Below are 21,893 nucleotides of genomic sequence, written 5' to 3' on the forward strand. Positions count from 1 at the left end.
CTGAAAAAATTATCAACTATAACTGAGAAGATAAAAATGTATTAATTTGTATTAATTTGATAAACTTAAAAAAATCAACTAGCATTTCTCATCCTGACATTGAGTTTCTCTGAGCATGAAGATTTAAATGATGCATAACATTAAAGCTATTGATGGAATTTCTCAAAATACATTTCTAATAAACTTGTTCACAGTATTTAAGACCTGTTTCCATGATTTGAAAACCATATAAATGTCTAACCTTACACAGAATTCCTAACAATTCAGTACGATATTTTTGAAGTGCTTTTTTCCTCAGGTTGGCTATGAGATATGCAATAAGATGGTATTTGGTCTCCCAACACAATAGTAATTTTCATGAGGTTCACACATTTCCTAAAGCCTATTCCTTTTCTAAAGTTCAATGTCAGGATTTTTTGTTTGCTCTAGACTAATATTCTGCAAATTGTACTCAGTCAGGATTGACAACCATAAAAATATTCTTCTTCATTTAAAACAGAAATGTTCAGAATATAAACCAACGTGTGCTGCTGTGTATATTTGTATATACCCTAACATGTTCTAAGTGTGTTATGCTATTCACAGTAAAACCAGAGTATTTACTATTGGCATATTAATCATATAAAATATACAATTATCAGGTAAGACAACAATTTGAAAAGCCATTATCATTGCTTTTTTTCTAGCTCTACACATTTTTTCTTCTACATAAATGTTTTCTTCTACATATTTTCAACTCTACATATCTTTCTAGAAGGCTTTAAAAAAGAAAGGATTGAGGAAAAGCCACTTGAAATTATGGAATGCTTCAGGAAAATAAAATCTCTCTTCAGTTAAATCTTTTGGAAAAAAAAAATCTATGCATAACACTTTCCAAGCCAAGACATGGGTTGGTTTTATTGCATTTTATGCTGTGACAAAGTACCATAATTAGCACATTGGTGTAATTTACCACTGTTTCATTAAAGCTGATTACCTAACTACCTGGGAAGTTAACATGGCTTCTTGAGCACTTGACTTGCCTTATTTTTCTATGCTATAGTTGTTCATGGGAATCTGGTGAAGGCATTCATTGCTGACAGAAAAATAATCCTGATGAACATAATTTATTATATTTCCTTTTATTTTTTAAAATATTTTATTTTTTTATTCATGAGAGACATAGAGAGAGAGGCAGAGACATAGGCAGAGGGAGAAGCAGGCTCCCCACAGGGGGCCCCTATGCAGGACTCGGCCCCTTGATCTGGGATCACGCCCTGAGCCGAAGGTAGATACTCAACTGCTGAGCCACCCAGCCATTCTTATATTTGGCCTTTATAATACAAGGCAAATATATAGCTTTTCTCTCTGCTTCCTTGGCTTTTTCCATTTTTGATTGGTTTGCCTTTATAATGAAACTTCAAATAGCAGTATGAATATCTGGTATTCAGCTAAATTTTTATGAAGTAAGAAAGCTAAATTATGTTTATTTAAGTTATATTGCTGATCACTTCTCTTTTGAAAATCTCACTTTAAAAAGTGAAGTGCACTGAAGTCCATTAAGTCAAGCTTGTTCTTGACTTTTCAGGGATTGTACAAATTGTGCAGAAATAGTGAAATGCATTTAAATGGCTTGAGGTAGGGATAAGGGAAAAATGTTTTAAAAAATTCAAAAACCAACAAGCAAAAATAAACTAAATTCTGTCATATATGAATAACTCTCCTATATACAAATAACTTTCCTTCATGTTTGCAACCACTAGCAAAGAACCATGTGCATTTTATCATTTACTCCTTAACCGCCCACCCTGACTATGTGACATGACATGCCAATCAGCATGGTACTCTTATGTTAGAGTAGTAGGCCTATCTAAGAAAATTCATATTTTAATAGGAGATCCAATGCTATATACCATTATAGAAGCAGTGCTTCAGATTAAAAGGCAAACTTCTAGATAATCCACAGTACATGCAGGTAGCTTCCATACCAAAATAGGCTATAGCAGCATCATCTGGAAAGCAAGTCGAGCAAACAACAACAAAAAACCTTGTAAATTTTCAATAAGCTATTTACATTCTGACAAAAGAAGGATAGGCATTATTACCTTTCACAATTCCTCTGCTACAAACTGACAAGACATGCTACACATTAAGTAGCCATTTTATTTTTGTTGCTAAAATTAAAGTGGTTTTCCATAGGGGATGCCTTATGTTAAATTTGCAATGTATAGCACATCTCTCTGTATGATTTGTAGCTATCTGCCCCTTTCATAAATATGAAAATGAACTTTTTGGATTTGGTTGTGGAGACTTTTTTATTAGCATTGCATCCTTTTTAGAAGTTTCTGGTTCTTCCTAGGCCCTTCTGTCCCTTGAGTTATTCTCAATACTAAATGCTCAAAAAAAAAAAAAAAAAAAAAAAGAATCGCCTAAGAAGTGGAAACTCTGATAATCTGGGTATTTCTATCATCCCTAGAAATGTCAATGGTTAGGAGTAAAAGGGAAAGACAGGAGAGAACGTGTCTTGGAGAGGAGAGGGCAGAAAGAATGCCAAAAGATGGTGCTGAACAATGATAAGAGTAAAAATATAAATAAAAATAGTAACTAGAATTATTATGCATATTTAGGGGAAAAAATGAAAGAGGGAAAAAAAAAAAACCCAAACAGGAATCAAACTCCATCATCATGAGCTATGGTGTATCATTAAAATGGAAGGGAATTACATGCAAATGCTTCAGATAGAAAATGTAGGATACCTTTCCACCGATGATTTTTAGTTGTCAGGACAAGTGAGACCCAAACAGCAGTGAGAACGGTACCAGCATGCTTGTTGCCTTTTTTGTTTGCACAGTAGCTGTCAATTCCAGCCTTGCAGGTAGTGGAACCCAGCGGGAAGAAGGGGCGGGACCCAACGATGCAGCCTGAACTGAGAGCAAATTTAAATTACTGAGCCTTTTTTCCCCCCTTTTTTATTTTTCTACTCTGCGACAAACTGAAAAGATTCCAGCACGCTAATTTAACCACCCTGCTTCTTCTTCTTTGCCTTTTTCTTTTTTTTTTTCTTTTTTTCTTTTTTTTTTTTTTTGTCTCCCTGCTTCCAGGATAATTAAAAGAGAAACCTGTAAAGGCAACATTCCTGTGAGCGAGTTGGTGCTGCAACGTGCTGGTAAGAAAACGAATTTAATTTTTTTATCTTTTCTCTTTTTTTTTGCCCCCCCCCCCTTTTTGGCTTTTTTTTTTTTTTTTTTTTTTTTTTTAAGAGCTGAAGGCTTTGTCTGTCTAATGCAGTCATAAGCGTGGCTTCCCTGCCGTGAGGGGTTAGCATGTAATGAAAAGGTGTAATTGCCTGATATGTGACCTTCGCGTCATACTTATAATGGGTAATAACAGCATTCCTATGTGCTCTGATGATGCTTCTCCCTGCAAATTGACTGGTCACCCAGTTGCAACAGGGTTAAGATTGTCGCACTATGGCAATGAGTTGTTGATCGTTCAGGGTTGGTGTTTCAGTGTCCTGTCAGGGAGCATTCTTGAGTTCTCCAACTTACTTGCTTGCAGGGATGTTAGGGTTTTAATAGGTCCGTTACAGACCATAACTGTTCTCCTGTTTACTCACCAAGCAGGAAGTATGATGATGAAACTTTTTTTTTTTTTTTTTTAGGTAGCACGGTAATTATCTTAGACTTCCCTATTCAGATAATGAAACAGAGTAAAGTGAGTGCTGAGTAAAGTTATTTTAATCCCTTTGATATGTAACTAGTCAGGAGTTCATTAGACAGTCAACTGTGGAGAGCCTAGATCATTTGGGGACCTTGGACTGGAGATGCCAACTTTATTCTTTAAAAGGACAAATTTTAATTCAACCCAATTAAATTCAACAAGTATTTCTAGATCCTGTGCCTGGAACTGGTGCTGCAATTGTTCTTGCCTGTTATTCTGTTACGGGGAGAAGCTAGAGCTAAGTGGAATAAATTCTCAGCAACTGTCTCTTCTTACTACCATTAGAACTGATCAGGTCATTTAAGACACATTTCAAAACACAAAACTATTGACTATGAGATAAAGTTCCTAAGGTTAAATCTACAACTGATGTACTTCTTTTCCTTCCATGCGTGTAATTTTATGTCAATTGGCGACTACGGTCAGTCCATTTTTTACTGCATTTTAATATTATAAAGAAGAAAGAAAACAAAGAAATCGTTCTTGCACACCACACGTCTCATTTGAAAATATATCCGTGTGGCAAACTTCATTTGAGCTTATACAGATTCTAGCCTCAGAGGCTGGAATATACATGAAAAGGTTTAGGCTTGTCAGTGAGTCTGGTTGGATTTGGGTTGAGAAACTTAGGAACAAAGATTTTTTTTCTCTTTTTTTTGCCTTAAAAAATACATATAAAGTATCAAGGGATATGCTCTGCTTATCCTCCATTGTCACTTGTTAGCTGTGTTTTTTTTTTCTTTTTTTTTTTTTAATAGGTAAGTAAAAAAATAATAGGGTGATTGTCAGGAAGAGAATGTAGTTACCAAATGTCCATTAAGACCTTTTTCTAAAGAAAAACTCTCCTATGAAAGTTTGAAGATTGCATGCCATTTGCATCTGATAGAGAATGTGGCATTCCATACGCTGGTAACATTTGGTCCCCAGTCTCAGTAGCTGTTCTATCTAATTGTGTCATTTCTACATTTAACAGCTCTGAACCATGCCGCCCCTTGGGTCCTCACCAATGCCCCCCAAATCACTTGAAATGTCTAGAAAGACCTGGGAACATTAGAAAATGTCAATTGTTAGAATAATTTCTGCCTCTTGCATCAAGAGAAAATACTATGGATTTAATAGTTCATTTTTAAAATCTGTTTTTATCCGCCAGTAACTGTCTATTAGGAACATTTCAGTTATAATTGGAATAAATTGTTGCCCAGTAACAAGCAACTAAACTGAAAGTGCTTTCCATAGAATCAGTGACTAGAAATAGCTACAAAGAGCTAAATACAAGTCAAACCACAGTACGGGCATTTCTTAATTTTTTTTTTTAAAGATTCACTTCTTTGTAATTTTACCCTTCTACTTAAATTATTAAATTTGTTACCCACGGTGTCTCGTCTATGAAAATGTCTAATTGACCAAAGTCCCATATATAAAGGAAAAAGGCCAGTAGACCTCTGAAAAAAAATTCTTTCTGATTCAAAATAAGAATGAGAGAGAAGATAAGCACAACCTCTCAGACTATGAGTGTTAACAAGATTCTGGGTAGCAATACCATTATATGTGAAGAACTGCTATCATCTCTTGCAGAACGTAATGCAAAATTATGGGTTTCACTGTAGGACTCTGTCATTTGAACTAGTAATCAGTCCATAATTCTATAGATGGCTGCAGTTAAAATGATGCTTCCCCCATTAATAAAATATTGAATAACACTGAAATTACTTTAGATTTTACCCTATCCATTTTTTCAATAGAAAAAGAACCAGTAATAACCCCACATCCCAATACCTAAGTATGCATAATATCAGAATGGCTTTTCTTCTTCCCTTGCTGAAGTGCTATGACATTACAATTTCAAGAGCAAAATTCTTTAACAGTAGTTCTACACTTGCCATTTAGCTCTTGTGGCGTTTGGAATAGTTTTCACCTTATAATTGCATAGATAGTGAAGTAGAAAATACCTCATCGAGAGAATGAGCATTGTTATTTTACACATAGACATACAAACAGACAAAATTATATATGATGCTGGAATGGAAGCACAAAGGCAATGTAAAAATATACATAATGCTTTTTGAAATTGTGTCATTTGCTCAATTCATTGTAACTGTTTACTAAGTATCGGCTATGTTGAGATCTGTGGGAAATTGAAAAGTGAAAAAGCCATATCTTGGTCATCTAGGAACTTACAATGTAGTAGAAGTTGTAACTGACACACTAAAAAGTGTAATTTGATTAATCAGCCTGTGGCAAACTTAGCATAGTGTGAAGCTCTCAGAATCAAAAAAAAAAAAAAAAAAATTATGGTGTCTTGTTTCTGACCTCTTGGAACTGGCATATTCTTCAGTCCTCATGTTTGCTTCAGTAATATTTGTATAGCCATGTGTGTGTTTTCTCTTCCTTCTGGGTTTTAAAAAATCATTGTTATTACTGTTACAGTTGTCATATTGTATTTTTTCACTATAATAAGAAAAGAAGCAAGAAATACCAAGCTGGATAACAGGAAATATCAATCCTAGTCCTTAATTACCAATGACTTTGTTAATTAATCTTCTTGGGCCTCTGTCTCCTCATCTTTACAAAGAGGAAGTGGCCCCATCAAATAGCCAAATTGTTATTGTTGTTGTTGTTGTTGTTCTTATTCTTCCTAACTGAAGATGAGTAACTTCCAAAGAAGAGGAAGGGGAGTGTCAGTTTGGGCAGGTGCTGGGGTCAAGCGGTTTAAACGAAATACAAGAGGATAATCAGTTAATAAGCTCTATGTCGCAGCCTGTGCATTTACGCCGAATCAATGTGTGGGTTGGCCAATCCCTTGATTCCATACCCTCTTCTCACTTCACTGATGTAGTAATACCCTCAGGACTCGAGAGAATCATTGCACCAGAACAGTAAGTGTATATAAAGAATGCTGTTCTACTATCTGTTGAGATGTTTCCACATGTGACCCAAGAGAATAAAGAGAACATCTCTCTCCTCGAGACTGAAATGTATGGCAAGCGTTCTTAAACACGTAAAAACATTCTTGTGTATACCTATCCCTAACACTTTAGAGTAATGAAATGATTCAAAAATGTCACTTTATAACCTATATGTTAGTAATTTAAAATATAAGTGTAAAATTAGAATATTCTCTACTGCCTATTACTCACACTGTCAAACTGTCAAAATAATATACTTATATTTCCTCAGTAAATATATAAATGCTGATTTATACTAAATCTTATAACCCTTATGCTTTCTTCCTGCCTCCCTGGTTTTCTGCTGTTTTTATAAGAATGAAGATAGAGACATACATGCAATAGAAATAGAGAAACTAGCTTATTTTTTGCTCTTTTATTCTGATCCAAATGTTAATAATTTAGAAACTCAGGTGGATGGACAGAGGTAGAGATAAGGTTAGCCGTTCTTAGATTATTTTTGTAGGAGGAGTAGCAAGAGAGGACTTGTGATTTCTTCATTAATCCATTTATTCATTCATTCAAAATTTGTTTTTGTGTCTATTTTATAAAAGGCCTAGACTACCTGACAAAAGATATGGTTCCGCTCCTCTAAATGCCTAAACTGTTGTAAATGGCAAGATCTTGTTCTTTTTTTGTGGCTGAGTAATACTCCATTATATACGTACACCACAGCATTTTTATCTATTTTTAGATAAAGGGACACTTGGACTGCTTCCATTTCTTGGCTATTGTAAATAATGCTGCAATAAAAGTAGCGGGTGCATATATTTTTGAAATTAATGTGTTCATTGTCTTTGAGTTAATGTCCAATAGTGGAATTACCAGATCTCATGGTGGTTCTTTTTTTAATTTTTTGAGGAAACTCCATACTGCTTTCCACAGTGGCTGCACCAATCTACATTCCCACCAACAGTGCAGAAGTTTCCCTTTTCTTCATATCCTTACCCACACTTATTTCTTTTTTTTATACTAGCCATTCTGACCGGGGTAAGGTGATATCTCCTTGTGGTTTTGATTTGCACTTCCCTGATGATTACTGATATTGAGCATCTTTTCATGTGTCTATTGGCCATCTCTATGTCTTCTTTGGAAAAATGTATGGATAGACCTTGAGAGTATTATACTAAGTGAAATTAAGTTAGACAGAGAACAACAAATACCATATGATTTCACTTACATGTGGAATTGAAAAAAAAAAACAAAGCAGAAAGAGACCCATTAACACATAGAATAAACTGGTGGTTTCTGGATGGGATGGGGTCGGGGGTGGGTAAAATGGGTGAAGGGGAGAGGGGACATAATCTTCCACTTATGGAATGTATACATTACAGGGATGAAAGGTACACCACAAGGAATATAGCCAATGGTATTGTACTAGCACCGTCTGGTAAGAGATGATGGCTACAATCACAGAGAGCATAGCATAATGCATAGAGTTGTCCAGTCACTATGCTTCGCACCTGAAACTAATGTAACATTGTATGTCACCTATACTTCAATAAAAGAAACTGTAAAAAAAAAAAGCTAAAAATGTAAGACATTTTTAGACAAAGGAACACAAAGTGTATCATTACAAGTTGTGTTAAGTGCTGTGAAGGAAAAGTTCAAGTGCTCTGATAGAAACTATGGGGGAGACTAGTTGAGACTGATGGGCTCAGAGAAAGCTGTTCTAAGCCAAAGATACAGATGGCAACTCTTTCTAAAGTTAAAAAAAAAAAAAAAACATGATTCTATTTTCTCACATCTTTGGGTAATTGAGTTAAGGAAGTTCTTTGCTTACCTGGATTTTTGTGATAACTTCCTAACTGACCCCGTGCTTCTACTGCAGTCTCTTCTTCATGCATAGCCTGAGAGTTCCATTAGAAATGTAAGGCAAAAAAAAAAAAAAAAGGAAGGCAGAGGGTGTTACTCCTCTGCTCCTAACACTGCTATAAAGATGCCTTCAAAACTGGTAACAGTAGTTTCTGAGAATGGAAACTGGATGCCTGGGGCACAGGGATGAGAGGAAGGCTTGCATTTACTATATACTCTTTTGTACCTTTTGAATTTTTCTGTCATATTCATGTATTGCAAATTTGACTAAATAGGTGGAGTGTACAATTTTTCATTTAAACCTGGACACAGGATCCCTGGGTGGCTCAGCGGTTTAGCGCCTGCCTTCAGCCTAGGGTGTGATCCTGGAGTCCTGGGATCGAGTCCCACGTTGGGCTCCCTGTGTGGAGCCTGCTTCTTCCTCTGCCTGTGCCTCTGCCTCTCTCTCTCCCTCTCTGTGTCTCTCATGAATAAATAAATAAAATCTTTAAAATAAAATAAATAAAATAAACCTGGACACTTTTGAGAATGACAGGTGATAATATTAATAGTCACCATGAGACAATGACATAAAAGGGAGCTGTCCAGGGTCAACAAGGATTACCAAACCTTGACTCTCGCTCCTTACTCCTGTTGCCCTAACATTCTAGGCACATTCGTGTACTTATATACACATAGAGCACACCAGGTCTGCTCCCATCTCAGGATCTTTGCACCTGATCTTCTCTAAGCCTGGAACATTCTTCTTCTTGAGCTCCAAATCCATTGCTTGCTCACCTCCTTCATGTTTTCCCCAAGTATCGCCTTCTCTGACCACTTTTTTATAAGTACAATCCACTCTAACCCTCTTTATCTTCCTTCACTGCCTTCTTTCCAAAGAACTTATCATTTCTAGCATAATGTATCATATACTTTGTAATTTGTTTATTGTTGAACTCTCTCCATTAAACTAGATGTTTCACAAGTGCAGACATTTTGGTCTGTTTTGTTCACTGCTGAATCCCAAGCATCCAGATACACCTAGCACATAGCAGGTGCTCATTAAGTACTTGTTAATGAATATTGGGTGTCACTGTCATCCAAATCAGTAGACTGAGGTCTATGTTCTGGGGTAGGGTCCAGAAGCTTTGTCTGAGTACAGAAGTAGAAGAGACTGGCTCAAAAATGTGGGGAATGGAATCAGGGAGGCTCAGAAATATAGATACGGAAACAGAGAGAACCAAAAACTACAATAGAATATCCAATTAGGTATCATTTCAAGGACTCAGACAAAGACGCCAAAAGAAGTGGACACGTAAGCCATAATTGGAGATGATGAGACACAACCAATAGGTTAGACAGCAAGTAGGGGTAGTAGAGAGTTTTCTGGTGTTCTGATTATGTGCAGAATCTATTGGAATGTGGGCTGGATCATCTAAAATAAGGTAGTTCTTTCTTACACAGTAAATGCTGGGATCTCTAGAAGAATTTAGGGAACTGTAGTTAACCTGAGTAATAATGAGCTGATCTAATGATTGATGATCGTCCAAAGGAAAGCAAAGTTCAAGGGAATTGGGCAACATTTTACTACGGTTGTTTTTACATCCACATCATAGAGTCTGAAATTTTCTGTGTGCTCTTTAAAGTAGCACTCGAGAAGTACAAATAGCATCCCTCAGAATCTACTGGTTACAGGGTGATGTCAGCAGGCCACAGAGAAATGGACAGAACAAGCTCTTCTGTTCATGTTGAAATCCACCATGCTTGCATATTAAAACAGCCCTTTATTCTAGGGATGATATTATAGGGAGATAATGCTCTCTGAATATTCACCTTCTTAAAGGTTGTTATGATAAAGATGTAATGGCATGCTCTCCTGGGAAGAAGGGCATGCTCTGAAGATGTACTATTTTCTGAGTATTTCTATTATACTAGGCTTATTTATTATACAGCTGACCCCTATTTAATTGAGGGTTTGGGGATAAATCCCCAAAATTCTGCCCGTATTTTGACAGATACTTGATAGTATTTTAATCAACTAAATTGATATGTAATTTACATAAAATAAATTGAAGCCGTGTTAAGTGTACAATTTGAAGAGTTTTCACCAACGTGTACACCTGTGAAACCAGCACAGCAATCAAGATAGTGCAGAACATTTCCATTCATACAAAAATTTCCTTAAGTCCATTTGTAGTCAATCCTATTCTCCACACCTAGCCTTTAGGTAGGCTACCACTGATCTGCTTTCTATCACTACACATTAATTTACATTTTATAAAATTTTATGTAAATGACACCATACAGTGTGTACTCTTTTGTGTCTGGCTCATTTCATTCAGCATAATGCCTTTGAGATTTATACATACTTTTATGTGCATCACTAGGGTTTTTTATTGCTGAAGGGCATTCCATTGTATGACTATAACACATTTTGTTTATCCATTCACCTGTTGATGGACATTTGGGTAATTTCCATTTTGCAGCTGTTATGAACACAGCTGTATGAACATTCACGTACAGGTCTTTATATGGCCATAGGAGTTCTTTTCTCTCAGGTAAATAGCTAAAGATGAAAATGCTTGGTCTTATGATAGGTGTATGTTTAACTTTATAAGGAAGACCAAGCAGTTTCCCAAAGCATTGTAAATTTTTTTACTTTCACCTGCAATATATGAGAGTTCTAGTTGCTAGACATCTTTGCCAATGGTTGATAGTGCCAACTCTTCAATTTTAGTCCTTCTACCAGGTATGCGGTGGTACCTTACTGTGGGTTTAATCAGCATCCCCTAAGAAGTAAGGATGTAACATCTTTTTATATGCTCATTGGTCTCTTGTGAAGTGTCTGTTCAAATCTCTTGTCCATCTCTTCTCTTAAAATTTAGTTGTAGAAGTTCTTTTCAGATTTTGGAGAGACTTTGTTTTCAAATATCTATATGGAAAATATTTCCTCCCAGCATATGACTTTTTTCTATTTTTTTTAAATTGTATCTTTCAAGGAGTAACTTTTTTTTTAATTTGGATTAATCCAAAACATACCATATAACTGATATATGAATTTTTTCCTCCATAGTTCATACTTTTTGAGTTCTAAGACATCTTCATCTATTAGAAGGCAACATATTTTTTTGTTTTTCCCTACAAGTTTTATAATGTTAATTTTCACATGTAGATATATGATCCATTTTAATTTTTATCTTTGATACAATGTAAAATCAAGGTTCAGGTTTTTATATGGATATCCAAATACTCCAGCATTATTATTGAAAAACTCTCCCATTTAATTATCCTGAATCATTTGCCAAAATTCAATCAACCATATACATGTTGGTTGTCTTCTAGAGTCCCTATTGAGGGATATAATCTATGTTTTCACTAATTCCACCACTGTAGAGATTGCTCTAGCTTTGTAGTAAATCTTGAAAACAGGTAGTATAAGTTCTCCAACTTTGTTTTTTCTTTTTCCATATTCCTTTGGCTATTCTAAGTTGTTTTCATTTTTATATAAATTTAGAATTAGCTTATAAATTTTCCCCTCAAAAAGCCTACTGAAATTTTTATTAGAGTTGTATTTAATATATAGTTCAATTTGTAGAACTGACATTTTAACTACTTTGAGTCTTCCATCCATAAACATTTATTTAGTTATTCTTTAGTTTCAGTGATGAATTGTAGTTTTGAGTAAACAAGTATTTTACAATTTTTGTTAAAATTTATAAATTAAATACACAATGTTTTTGGATGTTATTGAAGTAGAATAGTATTTTTTAATTTCAGTTTGCAACTTTTGTTGCTGTTATATATAGAAAATTTTGGTTTTTATATACTGACTTCCTATACTGCTATCCTGACACGTTTACTTATTCTAGTGAGTATTTTGAGCATATGTATTTCTTAGGATTTTCCAAATACAACATCTACTTTTGATCAAAACACTTCATCCTTTCCTATCTATTTTTCCTTTTTCCCTTTTAACTGCCTGAAATAGCTAGGCAGTAAAACACTGAATATAAATAGTGAGAATGAATGTCCTTTCCTTGTTCTCAAACTTAAGGGGAAACATTGTCTTTCACCACAGAATATTATATCCATAGAAGGTGTTTCGTGTGGACCCTTTACCACAAAAGGAAGTCTTCTTCTATTCATTGTTTGCCAAGTGTCTTAATAATGAAAGTGTATTGTCTTTTTATATACCAAGGATTTGATTTGCTAATATTTTTTGTAAAGATTTTATTTGTGTGTTTGTTTGTTTATTTGTTTGTTTAGAAAGAGCACAATCGGGACCTGGGGGTGAGAGGATGGGGGGCAGAGGGAGAGAGAGAATCAGACTTCCCACTAAGCAGGAAGCCTGACAATCCCAGGACCCCAAGATCAAGACCTGAGCTGAAGGCAGATGCCTAACCATCTCAGCCACTAGGTGTCCATGATTTGCTAATATTTTTTTAAATATTTTATTTATTCATTCATGAAAGACAGAGGCAGAGAGAGAGAGAGAGGCAGAGACACAGGCAGATACAGGCAGAGGGAGAAGCAGAGCAGACTCCATGCAGGAGCCCGATGTGGGACTCGATCCCAGGTCTCCAGGTTCACGCCCTAGGCCAAAGGCAGATGCTCAACCGCTGAGCCACCCAGGTGTCCCTATTTGCTAATATTTTTATTAAGGATTTTTGTGTCTCTGTTCATTAAGGTACTGGTTGGCACCTTTCTTCTCTTGGAATGTATTTGTCTGGTATGCTCTCAGAGTAAGATTAATCTTGTAAGATATGTTGGAAAATACACCTACCTTCCTTCTTTATTTTCTGAAACATTTTGTGTAGGTTTAGGATTTTTTTTTTTCTTCCCTAGATGTTTGAAAGAGCTTATCAATAAGCTGTCTGGGTCTAGAGTTTTCTTTGTGGGAAGACTTTTAATGACAAATTCAATTTTATTCATAGATAGAGTTATTTAAATTTTCTATTTCCTTTTATGTTAGCTTTGGTCATTTGTGTTAGTTAAGAAATTTATATATTTTATCTGAGTTATCATAATTATTACCATAAAATGCTCATCAAATTCTCACATCCTCTGAGTATTGTAGGATCAGTAGTAAGATCTCCTCTTTCTTAATATTAGTAGTTTGTGTTTTCTGTTTGTTTTTTTTTTTAATCAGTTCATTAGTTTTCTACTTCTGCTATAGCAAATTACCACAAATGTAGTAACTTTAGCATTATAAGTTTATTACATTATAGGTCTGTTCATCTAAAGTCTGACAAATCTCACTAGGCCAAAACTAAAAGCATCAGCAGAGCCGCATTCCATTCAGGAAGCTCTGGAGGGGGATCTATTTCCTCACTCTTTTGCATTTTTGGCAAAATTCAGCACCTTGCAGTTGTAGACTGAGATCCCCATTCCTTTGTTGGATATCAGCTGAGGATCAGTCTCATCCTCTGAAAGTCATCTCTTGACTTGTGGTCCCCTGCCATCTTTGAAGTGGCAATGGTGGGGTCGAGTCCATTTCACACTTCAAACCTTCCTTCCTTCTTCCATCTTATTTCTTTAACCCAAGTGAGAAAGATTCTCTACTTGTAGAGATCCATTTGATGGAATTGGGCCCATCTAGATATTCCAGGATAATCTCCCTATCTCCAGGCTATACCATTAATCACATCTACAAAGTTTTTCTCATCATCTAGGGTCACATATTTATAGGTTGCAGGGATTAGAGCATAGACATCTTTTGGGAGTCCATTTTTCTGCTTTCTATGCTGGAAGCTTACATATTGACTTTACTCTTTTTTTTTCTCATGTATGCATTTAAAGCTATAATATTTATCCAAACACCACATCAGCTATATTCCACAAATTTTAGATAATAAACTAATTTTAGAGAATAAACTAAAATTTGTGGGATATAGCTGATGTGGTGGTTAGATAAATATTATTCCATTCAGAATAATTTTATTTTGTGGTTGCTTGATTCTCTCGTGGTTTTTTAAGAAGTGTGTTACTTAATTTCTAGATACTTCGACTTTTTCTACATATATTGTTGTTGCTGATTTCTATTTTAATTCCATTCTAGTCTGAGAACTTACTCTATAATGTCAAAATTTTTAAATTTATGTCCTGATATATGGCTCACCAGGGTGAGAATTGGAAATGTTCATAGAAAGAATGTGTATTCTGCTGTTATTTGGTGAGCTGTTCTATAATTGCCAATTAGTCTGGTAATGTCCTTCTGATCTTTTATTTTCTTTTTTGTCTATTTGTCTTATCAATTACTGGTAGTAGTTTAAGTAGATCTCCATCTATGATTTTAGATTTGCCTATTTCTCCCCCTTAGTTCGTCTTGGATTTTTATCCAGGTGTTATTATTAGGCTTATATACACATATAATATGTATATACATATAAATATATAATATACATGCATCATAATATATTCTAAATGTATATACATAGTGTTTTATACATTATGCATACATACTTTCTGTATTTTTGTGTGTCTAGAAATTAACTCTATTTTGATTAATTTTTCCATTCTTCCCTTCTTTTGTGTTAATCAGATGTTTTTTAAAATTTTATTTTAACTTATGTTTTGGTTTTCTAGTTATATTTTTCTACATTATTTTCTCATGATTTCTTAGAAATTAAAATATATATTCTAAAGTTAATTGTAATATTACAACAGTATATTTCCATTTACCTTCTCTTTTTTAACTATTGTTATATAAATATATTTACATACATTATAAATTCATCAGTAAATTGTTTTTTTTTGGTTTTTGTTTATTGGGTTTCGCTTGTTTTAGAGGGAGGTTTGAAGGGTTTTTTTTTTGTTTTTTGTTTTTGCTTAAAAAATAATTTCTCTTTTAAAGAAATTAAGAAGGGGTTCCTGGATAGCTCAGTCAATTATGTGTCTGCCTTTGGCTCAGGTCATGATCCCAGGTCCTGGGATCAAGCCCTGCATTGGGCTCTCTGCTGAGCAGGGAGCTTGCTTCGTCTCTCTCTCCCTCTGCTGCTCCTTCTGTTTGTGCTCGCTCTCTCTCTCTCTCTCTCGAATAAATAAAAAAATAAAATCTTTTTAAAAAGAAAGAAAGAAATTAAGAAAAGGAAATATGTTTATATAACCTGAATACTTTCCTTTACATTATCTGTAATGCAGTTCTGGTAATAAATTTTATCACTTTTAATTATCTGAAAATATTCTAATTTCATTTTTATTTTTAGGATAGCTTTATTAAACATAGAATTTATTATTTACAGCTTCTTTTTTCTTTTAGCAATTTTATTGTGTTATTTCAGTATCTTCTGGCCTCCATAGTTTCTCAAGAGGAGTCAGGAAATTGTAGCATTATTCACCTATTATTAATGTGTATGTTTTCTCTGGCTGAGTTCAAGATTTTATTTGTTATTTTTTGGGTATAAGCAGTTTAACTCAATGTATTTAGGAATGTTTAGGAATATTTAGGAATATTATTTAGGAATAATGTTTTTCTTTATTTTAATCCTGTTTGAAGTTTATTAAGTCACTATTTTAATCCTGTTTGAAGTTTATTAAGTCACTTGTATCTGAATTTAATGATTTCGATCGAATTTTGGAAAGATTCTATTTTTTTTTATTCAGAAAAATGTTTCCAGGTCATCTGTCTCTCTCTTTCTCTCTCGATAACTCCAGCTACATATATAATAGCCTAGGTGATATTCTCACATAAGCGTCTTAGACTCTACAATTGTTTGGTTTTTGTTTTGTTTTGTTTTCCCTCTATTCTTCAAATTGAGTAATTTGTATGATTAGCCTCCAAATTTAATGATACTTTATTCTATGTCCAATATACTGTTGGGTCTATGAGTTAATTTTTAAAGTTTCTTGAATTTTTCAGTTGTATTTTTTTCTATAGATTTATTTCTTTATTTTCTTATCTTTTTACTCACTGGCATCATACTTTCTTTAATTATTTGAGCATATTTATAATCACTCCTTCAAAGTTTTTATCTGCAAAATCCAATATCTGGGACTGTAGGAAGTCAGTTTCTATTGACTGTCTTTGTTCCTTTTTATGGGTCAAAGTTTCTGTAGCTTTGCATGTCTAGTAATTTTTGGTTGTAAACTGGACATTAAAGATAATACATTGTTGTGACAGTGGATTTTTTAATGTCCTGAGAGTTGTCCTCTTTTATTCCGATATTCAGTTAATCTTCCTGAATGTGAAATGCAACGTTTATCTTTTCTTTTAGCATGTAGCTACTGATATCTCTGGACTGTTTTTATGAATTCCAAATGCTTTTATTAGTCTAACCTCTTGGATTTCTTCCCTGTGCCTGTGTAATTCAGCAATGAGGGATTTGGGCCAAGATTTTATTCATATTTTGGGGCTATCCTTTCTATTGCATTTTTTTTTTTTTTTGCTTCTAGGAATTTCCTTCTAAATCTAGCTTCTGTGGCATATCCTTAGGATCTCACTTCTGACACTTCAAATCCCTGAGGCTTCAGCCTTCTGCTTGCTATGTTTCATGCAACTGGAAAATGTATTCAGCTTAAAAAGCAGCAAAATTATGTATCTTGCCCTATGCATCTTTTATCTTTCAAGAGTAGATTCCTCTCTGACCTCTTCCTGCTTTGTTGCAGGGCCCTATAGAATTTTCCCTCACCATGCATAGCTTACCTGTCAGCCAGATGCTCTGGGTTTTTGGTTTCCTTCCTCTGCAATTATCTTGCTCTCAGAGCTTCATCTTTACATTTCTAAGTCTATTCCAGGCCTAAACTCTGATTTCTGCGAACATTTGACAAGGCTTTGTTTTTCTACCACCATTTTACTCTGCTGTAGCCATGGGGATTGGAAATTACCCCCAATTCTTATGCCTTATAACTATGTTTTTCTTTTTCTTTTTCAAGAATACACTCTTTCCAGCTTCTGTACAGTATTGGACACATCCAGTGTCTTTAAATTATTGGGTTTTTAAATATTTTATCCAATTTTAATAGTTATTATCTGTGGAAGGGTTGGCACAACCACTTAACTCCACTGGCATAACTGTAAGTTCCTTTATAAGGCATATTAGTGTATTTTCTGTATCTGATATGTCACAGGAACTGTTTAAAAGGTAAGAAATAAACTAATCCAATGAGGAAACTCTTTGACTTTTTCATGTCTGTCAATTTAAACCTGCCCTGTGGTCATTACAATCTCTTATTAAATGGTTAATATATTCACAACTCTCTTGCTCTAAGAATTGAAAACATTGAATTTTATAAAAAGGTCTGTGAAAGAGCAGCATTTCATGAGATATGCTTCTAGTTTTGAACAAACTGACAAAACTCCAGTCCACTAATCTAAAGGTCTCATTGTAGCTGACTCTGGGACTCCAGGGGTGATCATAAGTATGTTAGGGTCACATCTGAGGCCGACAGTGAAATCATCAGATGGTCATTCTTCTTTTTCAACTAGAGCCTCAAGCAGTAACTATCATATATCACTGAAAGAACCTGGACAATCACAGTACCAATTGTTGATTTTCTCCCCCCAATCTCCTCAAAAAATGCTGTTTACAATGACAATGAGCAAATGTCATGAAAGAATATCCATCATAGAGTAAGCACTTCTCCTGTATTCACAAAGATAAGTATTAAAGATCCTTGCAATTGCACTTTTGGGTACTATGTGGGTTATACTGTATCCCACTCCCCCAAAAAAGATATATTGAGGTCTTCATCCCCAGTACCTCACTATATGATCTTAGTGAAAATAGAATCATTGCAGATGGAATAGGTAAAATTTGAGAGATCGTCCAGGTATAGGGTAAGCTCCTAATCTAGTATGACTGGTGTGCTTAAGAAGGTAACCATGTAAAGGCAGAGACACAGGGAGAACACGTTATGACAAGAAAGCAAATGTTATAGTTGTGCAGTTGCAAGCCAAAGAACATTGAAGATTGCTGGCAAACCACCAAAAGGTGGAAAGGCAAGGAAGGATTCCCTTACAGATTTCAGAGAAACATGGCCTTGCCAATACCTTGATTTTGAACTTCTAGCCTCCCAAACTGTGAGACAATACATTTCTGTTGCTTTAAGCTACCCAGTTTGTGGTACTTTTTATGACAGCCCTAAGAAGCCAATAAAGGTGCCATTGCTATATATGTACTTTGCAGATGTAAGTAAAGATAGTCATTTGGCAAAGGTAGTCACTTTTCTAAAGAGAAGTCTTGAGAATGAAATCCTGGTAAGGATGGCATATGCCATAATATGCTGAATAGATATTTGATTGTTCTTGCTGTTCTTGATCTTCTTAAAAATGTAATCGTTATATGCCTATGTTTATCCATCATATTTATAATGTAGCTCATAAGGAATATCATTAAATCATTGAAAGGAAAACTGAGATTCCTTTATGCTAAATTATTTGTCCAGAGTCACATAGTAAGCTCTTGGAAGAGCTGAAAAAAAAGAAAAAGAAGCATATAATTTTTCACTCCCAGGTTGTTCTCTAAACTGAGCCATTCAATATCAAGTATGTGATATTTGACACTGATTTTTAACAGTTCCAGATTTTAATATATAAAAGAGTCAGAGTTTGAATCTGACAAACCATGATTAGAGCTTAAAAAATTCACACGTACTATTTTAAATTTTATAACAGTGCTATTTTCTGTAGGATTGTCAAGACCTTTTTGGGAAAAGTACCATATTCTAGAGTGATATGAAAGAGGAAGTCATAGAACATCCAGGAAAATATCCAAGGGCAAAAGGAAGCAGCATATAAAATAGCACTGTAGCAAGAACAAGCATAAAAGAATAAGCTATCAGCATGATTGAAGCAGAATAACAATGAGAAGAATGAGGAAGGATTATACCCTGTGAGCAGAGGTTGCAAACTTTTTCTATTAAGAGCTAGCTAGTGAACATTTTAGGCTTTGCAGGCCATGATGTGTGTCTAGGAACAACCAAACTCTGTGGATGAATGAAAGCACCATAGATAGTTTGTAAATGACTAAACATGGCTATGTTCTAATACTTTATGGACACTGAATTATGTAGTATGTTCATGTGACAATCATTCAACAATGTAAAAACCATCCTTAGCTCTTGGACTGCACAAAACTGGTAGTGTGCCACCCCTACTGACACTGCAGGAAGGAATGAGGACTTCTGATGAAATTCTCTGTGTGAGAAGCACTCATCAGGAGGGTTTTGAATCAAGAAGTGACCAGATCCAAATTTTATTTTTAAAATATTGCTGTGGCTGCTCTGGGGAGAGCAAACTGTTGGGGGAGGACATGTGGAAGCAAGGAGAACAGTTAGGTTCATCCTGTGAGAGATGATGAGGCCAGCACCACGATGCGAGCTCTGGATCTGCTAAGAAGGGAGCAGTCTTAGGATTTACTCAAAAGCAGATCTGAAAGGTTTCGCCAGTGAATTAGGAATGACATCCTCAACACAGAGGTCAATAGGGAAGATGGTGAAAAGGAAGACTAAGATTCAGGGTCAGAATGTCCAAAGCAGTATTCAAAAAAAAAAAAAAAGGTTCAGAAGCTTTCATATTGGGAAGGATACCCATGAGCTACATTTTGAACAACTCCCTATATTTCTTGAGCACTTTTCTGTGAACACATATCATGACTACCTTACACATCTCTCTGGTTTAGGGAGGGAGGTATTGTCATGCCCCCTCTAAAAATGAAGCAGCAGGACACAAGGGATTACAGAACTTGCTCAGAAGGATGCATTGGGTGCCTGGTGATATATTCCTATAGGTTGGTCCCATGTTCTCTGACACCTTGACCAGGACTCCTTCCACCATACCCATCTGCCTCTGTCTCATTCAGATGTATGAGGATGTACAAACAAGGCAATGGCACTGAGTCATCAATGTTGCAAGGCAATTATTGGCAGAGTTATTCAAGACCTTGTGCTTGGCCACTCAGAGCACAATATAATCGTGCCACTCAAAACAATAGAAAAGTAATGCATTTTTCTGCTTCTAGATCAAGTTTTTAAGATAGCATCATTATTTAGGAAGAAACAAATATTCAGTTATATAATTTTGGGGGGCCTCTTTCTGGGGAACTAGTATAATTCAATCTTTCAGTGGAAAAAGGACAAAGAACCCATTTGCCATAACTAGAATATTTTGCCCCTAATTTAGATGCTCAATATACACTGTTCACATAGGTAATTTAAGGCTAGCAAAGAATGCTCCTGATTACTTGTTAACAATTTGTTTAGACCTTGTCAGTATTTTTTAATGCATAGAAAGGCTTAACATTTAAATAATGAACCCTTAAACTCCCAATTTTGAGCAATTAAGATCAGGGAGTGTATTTTTCTTCAAGTAGGCACATATTTTCTTCCTTTTCTTCTCTTGTATATTCTACTTTTAAGCTGTTTAGCTCTTTCTTTTGTAGTGGTTGATGACAATTCCTTTTTTCTTTTGTAAACTATTGCTTCTGAGTCTCTGGCAACTGGTCCCACTACAGTTTGAGGCTTTCCAATATCGACACTGCTGGGTTTTCATGCTCTCTTGAATGCTATTCCAAGGCAGAGAATTGGTTAGCAGAGTTCAGTAAGAAGCGATTGAAAACTAACTTGGGAAATTTTTCTCAAACTCTAGAATGCTCTTGGCAAAATCCTATGATTTCAACTTGTTTCAATGTCATGCCGTTCATGTTTATAAAGGAAGGTTGTTTTTTTTCCGCCCAATAGCTCTACTTTCTGATCTAACTTTAATCATACATCCCTACCCCGCTGCCTCACCCCACCCCATGTAGGTCACTCAGAGAAGATGTTGAGTCCCTACAAGTCAATAATGGCAGGAATTATTCAACCTTGGGGTTACTATCAAGAAGATATTTGAAAAGTAAGTGTGATGCTGAGACCAAGGGCTTGAATGTAAAAGCAGTCACTTATTACCAAGTTGAGAACATTAACAGAGTTATAGTATCTGTAAACCTCTTTTTGCACAAAAGGGAATTCGCTCCAGAAACCAGAAAGAGGGAATATCTAAGTAATCCCATTTTGCTGGTATTCTAACATCAATATTTGAACAGGTATCTGTGTGCTTGTCCTACTTTTAAATGTCTGAACTCTAAAGATTTTGCAGTAAGTAAAATCTTTCATTTAAATATGTTTGATAGCATGCAAGTGTTAAAAAAGAAAAGGATCAAATACCCTAAAAGATAACCAGTTTCCTGGTGGGAAAATATAAATACATTCTTCATCAGAGCATTAATGTTAATAATGGCTGAGGTTATGTGCATGTGTATAGGGAGGTGATTAGAGGGGTTATATGGGAAATTGCTCTTTCTTCCTTTCAACTTTGTGATGAACCTAAAATCACTCTTTAAAAAAAGAGAAAAAAAGGAGCAACTTTTAAAAAAATAAGTTGCTATAGATCATAGACAACAAAAATTACAATTATGTCCACTCTGTTTTGGTGCTGCCTTTGACTGAAAGAGTTTTTTGCATGGCTTCTGAAATACAGTG

At 35.1% G+C, this 21,893-nt stretch overlaps 1 protein-coding gene across 1 annotated transcript in view; it reads left to right on the top strand.

Moving 5' to 3' along the window:
* Nucleotides 1–3,079: 3,079 nt before the first annotated feature.
* The window catches only part of CELF2 (CUGBP Elav-like family member 2), an 812,543-nt gene continuing 793,729 nt past the window's right edge, over nucleotides 3,080–21,893 (top strand). The window contains exon 1 of the mRNA XM_055331578.1: nucleotides 3,080–3,145. The gene's annotated coding sequence lies outside the window, so the exon portion shown is untranslated. The remainder of the gene's footprint in view (nucleotides 3,146–21,893) is intronic.

This window comes from Nyctereutes procyonoides, unplaced genomic scaffold (genome assembly GCF_905146905.1).
Source record: "Nyctereutes procyonoides isolate TBG_1078 unplaced genomic scaffold, NYPRO_anot_genome, whole genome shotgun sequence".
NCBI classification, from domain to species: Eukaryota; Metazoa; Chordata; class Mammalia; order Carnivora; family Canidae; genus Nyctereutes; species Nyctereutes procyonoides.